Source organism: Agelaius phoeniceus, chromosome 2, assembly GCF_051311805.1.
Source record: "Agelaius phoeniceus isolate bAgePho1 chromosome 2, bAgePho1.hap1, whole genome shotgun sequence".
NCBI classification, from domain to species: Eukaryota; Metazoa; Chordata; class Aves; order Passeriformes; family Icteridae; genus Agelaius; species Agelaius phoeniceus.
The window spans coordinates 96,679,469-96,692,274 of record NC_135266.1 but is presented as its reverse complement, the minus strand read 5'-3'; the positions used below and the strand labels follow the sequence as shown (position 1 = coordinate 96,692,274).

The 12,806-nt window shown below is 38.8% G+C and overlaps 2 protein-coding genes across 5 annotated transcripts in view; one reads left to right on the top strand and one right to left on the bottom strand.

The window, feature by feature from the left end:
- Positions 1-12,806, bottom strand: part of DCBLD2 (discoidin, CUB and LCCL domain containing 2) — a 419,219-nt gene that overhangs the window by 367,200 nt on the left and 39,213 nt on the right. The window lies entirely within an intron of this gene.
- Positions 1-12,806, top strand: part of COL8A1 (collagen type VIII alpha 1 chain) — an 86,112-nt gene that overhangs the window by 46,595 nt on the left and 26,711 nt on the right. For 2 of the 3 annotated variants that reach the window (XM_077174329.1, XM_054655112.2), the window contains one exon: positions 9,161-9,273. The gene's annotated coding sequence lies outside the window, so the exon portion shown is untranslated. Of the gene's footprint in view, positions 1-4,409; positions 4,427-9,160; positions 9,274-12,806 lie in introns of those variants that run through there. The other variant, XM_077174331.1, reaches the window with a different exon arrangement.

The following is a 12,806-nucleotide window of genomic DNA, read 5'->3' as shown; positions in this document are numbered from 1 at the left end:
GTATGTGCTGTAAGTTTTAAGTGGCAAAGTACACTCATAAGATAAAAATAATTCAGTGCTTGGATAAGTGGAGGCATTGCTTTTTCGGGTTAGGGAGTCAAGGGACAGGGGAACATGAGATCTGGCTGAGTTCACAAGGACATATCCCAAGTACAACACAGTTCAAGAGGTGGGATGTGTCATTATTCCTTCAAACACAAGCAGTGTTTGTGCTGCTGCTCCTGGATAAGGCTCCATGTTCCTGTAGAAAGGAAGGCAGACCCACTAAGGCAGTACCCTGAGACTGGGAATACCTCCTTCCTATGTCCCACATCTCTTACATATCTCCTGACCAACCTTGGGGAAAAGACTTAGCCTCATTCCAGCCACAGGATGGGAGTAGTACCTCTTCCCAAGGTACTGTGAAGATAAATATGTGAATATTTAGGTACTACTGTAAAGATGACCAAATAAGCCAATGGCATGAGCTTATTGGGTACTATATTAGCATGGAGAGGAATTCTCCTTCTTGCCTGTAATGGGAAAGTCCTAGAATCTTGCCTTAAAAGGAACAGACAATAAACAGCATGAATCCCTAAGGGGAATGAAGAGGAGGTCATACTTTACACATACTTTACAGTCCATGTAGGCATTTTACTTCCAAGGGGAGCATTTTGAGCATATTCTCTACTTTTTCCTTGGTAAACCTGAAAGCATTTTCCTCTGTGATGAAATGTACAAATATAACATTTCTGCTTTTTTGATAAATAGTATTACACCATGTTCCTTTTCATTTCCTACTCCCAACCTAAGTATAAAACATGTCCGTTTGAGTATGTTTTATTACTTTGATTTTATTTAGGAGGAAAAGTATGGTGAAAAACAAAACCAGCCATACTTTCCTGTCATTGGTATTTTGATCCCTGCTAAATATGGGGGCATTTCCACCACTTTAATATGAGCCCATATTCAGCAAAGAATCTAATCACGTACACAGCTCAACATCTGACACTCTCAAAAATAAATGAGATGCCTGCTTAATTACTTCATCAACTTAGTGCTCTGGAGACTTGAACACAAAAGTTTTGCCTTTTCTTTATGATATAAGATTCTATAATGACAATGTAGTAACTGTTCGGCAATTTCGTCTCCTTTAGGCTTTTTCCATTTGCAAAAAATCAATGGTATAGAGTGTTCTATATTCAGTTATCTGGGTATCATCAATGAAAGATAGAATTTACTTTTGTTTGTTTGCTTGTTTCTGCACATATATAGTGTGCAGATGACAGTCAAAGTTGTTCTCTGCCCTGATATTTATCATCTGGATTACATTTATGGAGTTCAGATCACTTCTTTCAAATATGCACTGCAGAAGTTAGCATAGTCCTTATGGCTCTCCCAAACTTTTAGAGAGTAATTACATAAAAGGATGTGATGTGGGTCATGGAATTTAGCCAAACAAATTAACAAAGCAGCAAGAATTGCCTGGTGCCAGTCAGGGTAAGGAACACTACCTATACCTGTGATAAACAGAGCACATTGGTCATTGCATGATATATTAGCAAATTATGGTTTCTAACTTTTTATTAGATTATATAAAAAATGTGCATTTCACTTCATTTTTCCTTATGAGACTAAGCTGATAAAAATTCCAGAATGGATAAAGAATTGGTTTGTTGAGATTGGCAGCAGTAAGGAACTGGAAAGTTTACATTAATTTTCTTCTTTTTTTCCTTCTTTTCTTTTTTTTCTTTAAGAGGCACACACAAATAACCTGACTAAATTACACCATGCCCTTTATACCTACTGTGTCCTTACGAGTACCTCTCCCAGAAACAGCTAGTCTTGGCTGCACTAGCAAATCCTTCTATGTGTTAGTTAGAATCAGGAAAAATTTCAAGGCAAAAGTTCAGTAGTCCTAACAGAAGTTTAGATTTCATCATAAATTTGAATTTCTGTCCAAGTTCATGGTGTATAAACATACCACAGATAAACATGCAGAGATACAAAACTCTGTCCTGAAGGCCTGGCAAAATTTCTGTCTGGACCAATAATACCTCCTTATAATCTTCTTGGCCCTCGGAGGCCTACTCCTTAATTGCAGTTCAGCATGTGCCAACAAACCTTTTCTGGGGAGGTGGTTTTGGAGGAATTACTTTCACTGAAACGCCTGAAAAGCTTATCAGTTATAAGCCACTATTAACAAGAAACACATCTTGTGATAGTTCCAGTAAGAAACTGAGTACCATTACCCCATGTGCTTGTGTTTACCTCCAGGCACAGATCTCACACATTGCCTGGCAAGCAAATACTAAATTATTGAATTTTCATGGACTAAACAAAATACAGCAACTATACCTATTTGCAAACAAGCTGCAATCACACCCCAGTAGCCTCTGATAGCCTAGTCATGAAGAATCAAGTTACTGATTTTTGATGGATTATAGAAAATGTGTTTTATACCTATAGAATAAGTCCAAAGTACCGCATAAACTAAGGTAGAAAAATTCCTTGGGTATGATGAGGCAAATTAAAAATTGAGAAAAAGGAGAACTTTCTTTTATTGTCTTAAGAGAACACCTTTACAGCTAGATACTGAAAACATTGTGCTGGTTCCTAATTATTCAGACACATATTTCTCTGAATAAAGTCCTCAGGAATTGTCTGATCAAGACCACCCATTTAGTTCTTAAATTTTCACCATTTGTCCATAAAGTGCCTGTTCACTTTCCATGTTTAGTGTCTCCTACACAGCATGAAAAAGTGGCATAAATGCAGCCCAGCCCAGCATGGTATGCACTGAACAGCTATTTTTGTTATTATCTGAGGAAAAGACAGATTTTTGTAGGGAGTGAGTAGGAACAGGGCCCCTGCTCATAAACCAGAAGAACAAACAAGTGGTGTTGAGCAGAGCTAATACTTATCTACCTAATTCACTCTCATGATGAGAAACATGGCTCCACTTCAGTCCTAAAGAGTTAACTGGTGGACTTTACAGCACACATACAACTGCACTGAAGTTGTCCTAAATAGCAAAATACAGGTCTCCACGTGGATGCTTAGATTGTTCCCCACTGTTTGCTGAAGTGGGGCCTGGCAGGCTGAAGTGTCTGTCAGGTCCATATTGAAGCCCCTGTGGTGCAGCCAGGGAAGCTGGAAATTCTGATAGTGCACCGACCTCCCTCAAGGACTCTGCTTGCCTCCATCAGGTACCACAAAGAGCACATCCTTTCCCAAGAGGTGAGGCTGCTGACAAGCTCATGAAGGAGGTTTACTATTTTGCTGACTTGAGCTCTTTGTTGGGTACCGGATCAAGAAGAAGGAATAAAAAAGAGAATGCTTAGGGCCTAGAAAACAGAATACCTTGTTCACCCAACAGTGAGTCAGATTATAGATGGTATTATCTGATCACATCAGATGGAATGAGTAATGTTTCTTAAGTCCAATAGTGAGTGGTAACCTACTTGAGAGTGTACACTGTGTTACTGATCCTAATTACTGTGCTCTAAACAAAAAGCAGGATTATGCTTCATACACAGACTAAGTTAGCTACATATACTGAAATAGTAAATTCCCTTTAAATGGCAGTCAGAATGATTCTTTTCAAAGACAGAAAACACGAGATTTTTTAAGCAGCACAGAAATCCCATAAAGCTAACAGGAGTACTATCTCAATGATTCTGAATTTACTACAACGGAAAAAAATAGGCAAGAGGATGCCATGACATCCCATCCTTCTGTTGTTACTCTCAGTCACTGGTAGAAACTTGGCACACCATTTCTGATGCAACTGCAGCAAACTCAATTTTTCTTCTTTTCTGTTTTTTTGTGTGTCTGTGAAGAAGCATAAAAATGCTTTTACCTCAGTGTTGCTCAAAGTTTTGGTTATGATTCAGTCATCTCAAAATATTGAAAATAATTGCAACATTATGTGCTGCCAGCATTTGCAGTACAAAACTGTGTCATTCTCACACTTTATTTAAAAAAGAACATTTTGCACCTCAATAGCTAGTTGTGGTTTTGGATCATAAAGCACTAAGGGTTTTGATCTGTTCTGATTCCCACCCCTTCTGTCTCATTTTTCTCATGGCTTAGAACAAAATATTAATGTGACTCATCTGTCATAAGTGATTTTCACATCCTCTACCTCCTATTTTGGTGTGTGATTAGACAAACGCTGTAGTTACGTAAAATTATTTGTGGGGGTTTTTTATAATGGAAGATATGAATCACAGGTACTTTAAGCAAAAAAGAGAACAATGTCAGGAGAAAAGTGAATTACAAATGAAAGCAACTTGTATATATTATAATTAATAAATACTTTAAAACATGCTATTTCAATTTACTATTTCTTAGTATTAAATATTGCAGCTGTCATCTCTGGAACACTGTAAAAGGAAGTAATAAATGAGAAAAAAACCTGCGTTTATGGACTGTCTTACCCAAAGTGAGTGCCAACTTTGATACCAAAACATTTGCAAGGACACTAATTATACTTGGAAAGCTGGAATTCAAAACTGTAAATATCAGTTCCAGGATGTTAATGTTTTCTGGTACAGTTGAGGAAATCCTATGTAGTATGCTACTTTCAAAAAAGGCAATTATGTGTATATACTCCTGTAACTTTTCTCCAGAGCAACCTCCTATCTCACAGTAGTACTTTCTCAGAAAAAAAACCTTAAAAATTCCCTAGAAAACAGAACAATCAATCAGTACAGAAGTGATTTTGCTACAGAGGCATTTCCAACAGTTGACCAGATTCTTCTTTCCTCCCTCAAATAGCAGACTAAAATATTTTACTAAGTGGATCCAGTTCAGTGCAAGCTTCATTCCACAAAAGTCATTTGCACTTGGGCTGAATACTGAATCAGCAGGACTTAAATATCTGCTTAAAATAAAAGTTATATTTCTGTGACTACTTAAATTAACTAGGGATCATGCTGTTTCTTTGCTAAGATAATACAGTGATTTTGTAATTTTCTGCCTTTCTGCTTTTATCTTTCTGCATTTGAATTACAAACAGAAAATGTTGTTTTCCACACTCAATTAACACCTGCAGGTAGCAGAGTGGAAAGGAGAGAAGACTACAAGCCACCTCACTACATTTGAAGATTAGTACACAAAATTGTACTAATTGAAGATTAGTACACAGAAAATAAGTTCTCTCCTCTCCTTTCAGATACAATTTTGCACAAAATAATTCTTAAAAGCAGAGCAATGAAATAAATTCAGTCAGGAATTTCAATGCTTAAATGTTCTCTTAGGAGCTATTTCTCTCATTCTCCTCTCTCTCATATTCCCTCCCTCCCTTCCTTCTCCAAGAAGCCTTCTTGGGATTTATTTTCTCCATAGCAAAGAAAGACTCTTGTTGCTTCAAGTTGCTCACATCATGGCTTGTACTTGGGATTTCTCCCAGCAGTCCTAATCTATATATCAGGATCTGCACATGACTAAACAACACAGGGGAAGACAGCAATTGTATCAGTAGGAAATCTTTCAAGATACTATTTTTTCAAGTTAAAAAAAATGATCTCACTATTGTATTTCAGGGTGCCCCCGGCAAAGGAAAATGATTGACATCTGACTCCATGGCTTTGCAATGCTGAATGCTCACTTCATTAAAACTATATTATATTACATTATACTATATTAAATAGATAAATACTATACTACATCATACTTACTTCTAACTTCTCTCCTAACTGAAAAACTCATGACTCTCTGCCTGAGAGTCCAGACCCATACATGTGGATCCAATTGGTCACCTTGGGTCAACAATCTCCAGAATACATTCCACATGGGCACAAACACAGGAGCAGCAAATGAGATAAGAATTGTTTTGATCTCTGTGCTTCTCCAGGAAAACACCTGAGAGAGAGAATTATGTCTCTCTCTGTTCAGAGATTGTGAATGCCATATCTCACCATTACAGGTTATCTGTTCTGAAAGTAGTTAAGTGGAGGAATGCACATGAAGTGATTGGTCTCAGAACAGAAAGATCTGGATGATGATGATAATAAAAATATATTAATGTTAAATAAAGCATCTCAAAGTGGCCAGGAGTTCCCCTAAGAAGAATCAGTGGAAGCCTGTTGAGTGATCTACTGGAACTGGAATTTATCTTTTGATTTGTTACACTGTGTAGCAAAACCAAACTCCCAGCTGAGTGCATCCTTGGAGCAGACAAGGCAGGCAGGGGTAGCATTGGTGGTGTAGGATGGGGAAAGATGTGAGAGTGAAAGGTGGGGATTTAGTGGCCTCTGTGTGAGGAAGTTTAAAGGAGACATGGCACATTTTCTGCTTATGAAGCTGCTTCTCCTCCTTGTGACTCCTTCTTTTCCTTCATTTCTCTCCTTCTCAGAGGGAAGACACCCAGAGACCTTCCCTTTACTTCCATTGTTTCCAACATGACCATCTATACATTTTTCTGTTCTTTCTTGATTGTCAAGGAGGGGTCAGTCCTGTTTTGGAGGGATGAGAACTAGGCCAGGACCAGGGCAGAAAGACAGAGAAATCCTGCTGCAGATAAAAGGACAGATGTGACTGCTGCTGCTGTACTGGGGCCCTCTGGTACACACTGGCACTCTACCCTCTCCCTAATCCCACAAAGGAAGTAACAGCAGCATGGATGGTACAAACAGGAGGCAGGAATGAACTGTTTGGCTGAAATGCCTAATCCCTCTCTCCTCAGTCACAGGCAAAGTAGCTGCCATCCCCTTCAGTCTGGCAGGTTTCCATTTTGCTAAGTTTACAAAGCTACTTCTGACTTAGTGACTTTCCCTCATTGACTCAAGAAGCTGAGCCAAAGCCCCAACCTTAAATACCTGCAAGTTGCAGAGAAGTTTGTATCCCAAGCTGAACTGCAAAGCACAGGGGTGTCTCTAATAGTTCTGATAGGGTGTAGATGTGTTCTGAATTACTGCCTCATCCTTTGAAGCAGAAGGCCTGTTTGGCAGGATAAACAAGGAGAACCTACTCTTCAGAAAACTAGGAAGCAAATGACAACAAAGTTCTGCATAACACATTGGCAGTTTCTGCTCTTCAGGCGTTAGAGTCCTCTCAGAAAGGTGGCAAATACATATTTCCTTGTACAGCTCCAATGAATCGGATGAAATAAATTGCAAATAACCCATGATACTCAGGCATTATCTCCTATTGGTTCCCCAGGTGATCACATATTTCCTAAACTGCACCCCAAACTCATCAGGGATCTGCTTGCAAGAGAGGGGTGGAGTCAGGAGAAAATCAACACAGATTATCTATAAAAGCAAGGATCAATTGGAGACCAGATAGGTATTGCCAGAAAACTTAGCCTGCTATCATTAAAGAGATTTTTTAAAATAAATTTTACACCAGAGGTCAGAAAACTTTGTCATGATTAATGTAATCCATAGTCTAAGACAAAAGGCCTGAAAAGCAGCCAGTTTCTATCCAAAAGGGGTTTGGGCTTTGAGAGGAAGGTCCCTACCTGGCTGCTATGATGCAGCAGCTCTCAGAGCCTGTTCTGGGACTAGGTGGGCAACTGAAAGCAACTGAAGGGAGAAACAGATTCCAGCCAGCAATCAGAAACTCATGGGCTGGGTGGAAACAGTGTACCATGGAGGTACTGGGGCTGGTATTTGGAGATCTCCTTTCTGGCAGAAAACTCTCGGCTGTCTAGAAAATTCAAGCCTCTTTTATTAAAATGCACTGTTCTGAGAATAATTTAACTAGTTCTTTTTGTCAGATTTGAGAGACCTTACAATAGTCCTGCTGTGGCATTCAGATGAAACAGGGTAGTGGGCTCATTTCAAACAGACTTGAATAAATTCTGAGCTAAAACAGTCAAGCAGGGCTCCCTTGGGAACTCAGTACTCCTCCCTTTCCAAATGCTTCCTGCCCCTAAGGTTTGTATGGTCTCTTGGTGGCCAGGCCACCCAGGGTAGAGCTGCCTGGGGTCCAGTGGGTGCTGGGGTACAAGGCACTGCTGCAGCACAGCCTTGCTAGTGCTCTTGAATTTGCATTTTGCCCTGGCTGATAAAATGCTTCAAGTAAATTGAGAGATGCCTTTGGGTGTGTTTGGCTCCTTGGAGTTACTCTGATTGGTGGGAAACCAGTGGTTCTGGAGAGCAAAAACACAGGCAAGGAAGCTCTAGGCCAAATACCTCAATTTTCAACCACAAAGCAAATCAGCACATGAAGAGTGATCATCCTGCTTTTCCATGAGCTGGATTGCAGGAGCCCATGGCTCCCTGTGGGACAGATGCTGAGCAGCAAGTGCAGTGCATGGTGAGCAGCTGAGGGCAGGGGCTATGCATAGAGGTGCAGGGCCCTCCCCAGCTCTGATCCAGCACAGCACTCGAGCATGTGCTCACTCCAGCTGGAGAACACTCATCCAGAATTGCCCATCCACAACTGAACCCCAAACAGCTCGATGGCAGCTGAACCCAGCAAATCACAGAGACTCTTCCCAGTCATGTCAGTGGGGTTTGTGTCAGGCAAAGCACATAGGACTGGTAGCAGCTGTGTGAGAATGATCAGAATATAAAATAGAAAAGCAGATTTTATTTTGTATAGAACACTAATATTGTCTGTGTTAGTATCCTCATATTATGAGTGCAGTAATGCTTGGGACTTTGGTAGTTTCCAAGCAAAGTGCCTCTTGGGAACTAATGATTTTATTCATGCATTGCATGAAAGGGTTTATATGTAGATTTTCATGGGCATGACACACGTGGAGAAATATAAGATTAGGTAAAAGTTTTTCATCTGTATTTCAGACTGATAATTTTATACCTTGTAATCTGAAAAAGTTATGCAGTGTCTCTGTAGAAGGGTGGGAACAAGGCTTAAGGCACTTTTGAAATCCAAACCCATATTTTGATTTACAGCATAATTATTACAGGATTGCCAACAAAAACACTGAACACTAGGATTTTTGGTCCATATTCAAACTGCTACATCAGTTTTCATAAGCACTGAATAACTAAAAAGGCTACTCAGAGTGAATGAGTTGCCAGGTTTTCATACTTCTGAACAGTAGACCTTGAATAAGAAGCTGGAATAGGGAATTACAAGACTAGGTTAAGCCACTATGTTTGAAAATTTTGACTAATGGTTCTTAATGTTTCTGGGGGGGGGGGGGGGGTTAAAGAAGGATATTATGCTCATACATTTCTTAAAAGCTTTCTTTTTCCCCTAGGACCAACCTAAAATCAACAAAGTAACACCAGGCCTAACACAATCAGGAAATCTGTGCCTCAGACTGAAAAGCAGCCAACCTGTCCATCTTCTGCCCTGTCCCAAAACCTCAATGTAAGTAAGCTTTGCAGTGTAAGCTTTTGTAATGTAAGCTTTGCAATCCTAAGTGAGTTCTTTGTAATGCCAAAACCAAAGCACAACAGCTTAAAACTGAAGTTGTCTTAAAGCCATCACCTACACAGGATTTAATAAGTTATTCAAGTGTTTGCTATACACCAAAGCTTTTGAATTTTGACTGGAAAATTATATGGTACATAAATTTTGGTGATCGTCCTCAGCAGCACTTTTTATCATAGATAAAGAAATCTACCCTTTCAGTCATTCTCCATTGTTTGATAGGAGAGAACATATATGGCATTTGGCATATTTCTGTTTCTGTAAAAAAGATTGGTTTTATTCTGGAACTAGAGTAAGCCATGCTGTTGATGTAATTTTGTTCCCCAAAATGCATATGTACATGTGTTCACTTCCAAATGTATGTACATGCTAAAATAAACAGCAGTAACATTCATTGAGAAATCCATACTTAATACAATGTTTAGTTTTGCCCAATAATGGGAAGAAATTGTTAAACATCATTGTTAAACATCATTCCAAGCCTTAATGGAAAACTTTCTGACAACGAGACATTAGCTCATACTGTCCATGGTCATCTTATGCCTAAGAGTATTGTTTGTTATCACGTGTGACTTTTGGAAGAAAAAACACATTATTGCTTAACAAATTGCATTGCAGTAGTGTCCTGCACTGTTTTGGTTTTTAGAAAGGTAATTAATTGAAAGAATCCACATGGCAAGAATTCATCATGGAAATCCCTCAGACTTTCCGGACATCTTTTAAGGAGGATGAGTGCCATATTCAGTAGCGTGATTTGTCTGAGATGAAAAACCAGCAGGGTCACGCAAACATGGGACCCCACTGGGGAGCTCTGAACTATGAACCCAGTGGGGTGGACTGGTGCAGTGACAGGATTTTAGGATATCTAGCCACTCCATGGCTGGAGCTGTCCCTGGTGACTGTGTTCACCCGGCATCAGCTGCTGTGACCTACCCTACATCAGGTGCTAGAAAAGTCTAACAAGAGAAAAAAAAAAGGAACAAAAAGAGAAAAAAATTGCTCAAGACTCTAGCCCACAAACTACTGTCACAGAATAAAACACTTCTCAGTTTTTATATTCTCCAAGAGCATCCATAAAGTTTTAGAGCTCTTCCACTTAAGAAAACATCCACCCAAGAATGGCTTTGAAGTGGACTTTGAAACTTCAGCTGTGAAGTGTCTGTAGCAGTTGATGAAAACACTGTGGAACAACTCTGATCAGTTCATTAGTAATTTCTTTAAACCTTTCAATAAATACCTTCTGGTGTTACATAATATAGATCACTTTTTAAAAGTATTGAGTTTTCAGTGTTTTAGAGTCCTTTATTACAACAGGTGAAACAGTAATATAAGCTATTAAATATAGCTGCTGGACAGAAAAAAGCAACAGTTAAGCTAAGTATTACAAATTAGCACCCACTACTTTTCATGAGTGGCAAAATTGCTTTGAGAAAAAAAACTGTCCTCAACAATTCACAGATATCAAGGAACAGAGAATTAAGGGGAAAACAAAAAGAGGTTGAAAGTTCTGGAAAATATTGTTATTTCCTTTTTTTCTTTTAATCTGTTCCAGTGAATGGAGAAGAATTTCAGCAAAACATTCAGATCTGGATAGAAATATACCTCAAACAAAAAGGAAACAAAGCCCTCTGTCTGTAGCAAGAATACAGAAAATTTTCAGACTTGAGCGTCAACTGGCAGATAGACCTGAAAGGCATTTGGGTCAAATAGAAGTGCTGAGCTGCTACCAAAATCAACAGTCTAATTGTCTCAGCTGAATCTGGGGCTTAGCTGTTGGGTTTCCTGTAACTAAATCTTGCCACAAACAGCTCTGTGAAGTTTTTCCTCCAATAATAAAATAAAACAGAGCAAAATTAAGATAAATACAAGAGACAGTGAAGATGAGTATATAGTTCCCAACATAAGGAGGGCAGCAGATGTTAGAGAAAACTCATGAATATATCAAAATAGTTCTTGTCAGTTCTAAATGGTTGACATGACATTTCTTTAAAAATAAACAATCAAACATCTGAAAGTAATTGCTAGACCAAGGGATTTATTTTATTTAGGAAAGAAAGTATTTTAAAAATGTACTTAGAATGTCTAGCCTGCTTCAAATTGCTTTGGTTTTCTACACAGCGTCGTGGTAGTCACTACCCACCTAAAAGTGGTATTTTAATAATATTTTAAAATTGAAAAACAACAGTTGAAACAAAGAGAGCAAAACTATTCAGAAACGTTACCACAATGCACAGCTTGACTTCAGACACTTTCTAATCTGATCAGGAAGCAAAAAAGAAAAAAAAACTTGTGCTGAATTCAGAGGCATTGAGTCAGGTGATAAAATTATACAATTTTATGTGGATTTACTGAGGTCGTATCTCAAAATCCAAAGCAAACCCAAGCAACTGAAAGTAATGTTTCAGTTTATATAGTCTGATATTTTTTCTGTCTATCCTTTTTCCTGTTGAACTGCCTTTTATGCCTCTCAGTGTATAAACTTCTTGAACATAGGCATTTCCTCTGTTCACAGTTTCCTCCTCATTTTCTCATGCTTTATGTACCTCCATTCTATCCCTGCTTATCTGATAGTAAGAATTAGTTTACTGGTCTGCCTTTTCCTGACTTGGGGAGCTGGAAATTCTGGAAGATTTTAGTGGAACCTAAACCTCAAATTACTCAAGTATTTATTTATGGAAAGGTTACCTTACGTTTCCAGGACCATTTATTTTAAATAGGAGTCAGTTGTTGGACTCCCTCACTCACTCATGAAAACCGAGCTTCAGACTCCTCACAGCAGCTTTGGATGGGAGGAAATTAAAGGAGAATTACAAAAGAAAAATCTTTTCCAAACATAGCAGAATTATTCAATAGCTTAGAAATTTACTTCTCCTGTTGGTGAATGTGGTTTCTTTAACTAATCCAAGCATTATTGTGAATAAACCCAGTGGTTGCTTTTGTCTCTGTTCTGAAGAAAAGGGGCTTGTTTAGGGCTTTAGTAGTGATAATTGACACAAAAAGCTCCAGTACAGAAGAACACATAAAAAGAACAGGATGAACTTGCCTCCATGAATCATTAGAATTGGGGATGTTGTATAGAAACCTCCTGCTTGCTGTTAGTAACCATGATGACAAGTTTATGATCTCAGGCTGTACAGAGCAGAGATCTGAGGAACCTGCTGCTCGCTAAATTCTCTGTTTCCGAGCCCCCCTACGCCCCAGACCAACTCACATAAAAAGAACTTGAAGGCAGTAGGCAGCAGATTATTATTTTTATAACAGGAAGTTTGTGGAAGACTGAAACAACGTGCCTCTCTGATTTGAGGAACAGTTATGCCAAACAATAAATGTTCTTATGGGTTTTGCATTATGCATAAATCCTCCTGTTTATATGCTAAAGCATATAGTTTATTAACAGCTAGCTCATTAACAGTCACATATAGAGCATACAGCTGCCATCATCACTTTGTCAATGTTTTCCACACATTTTC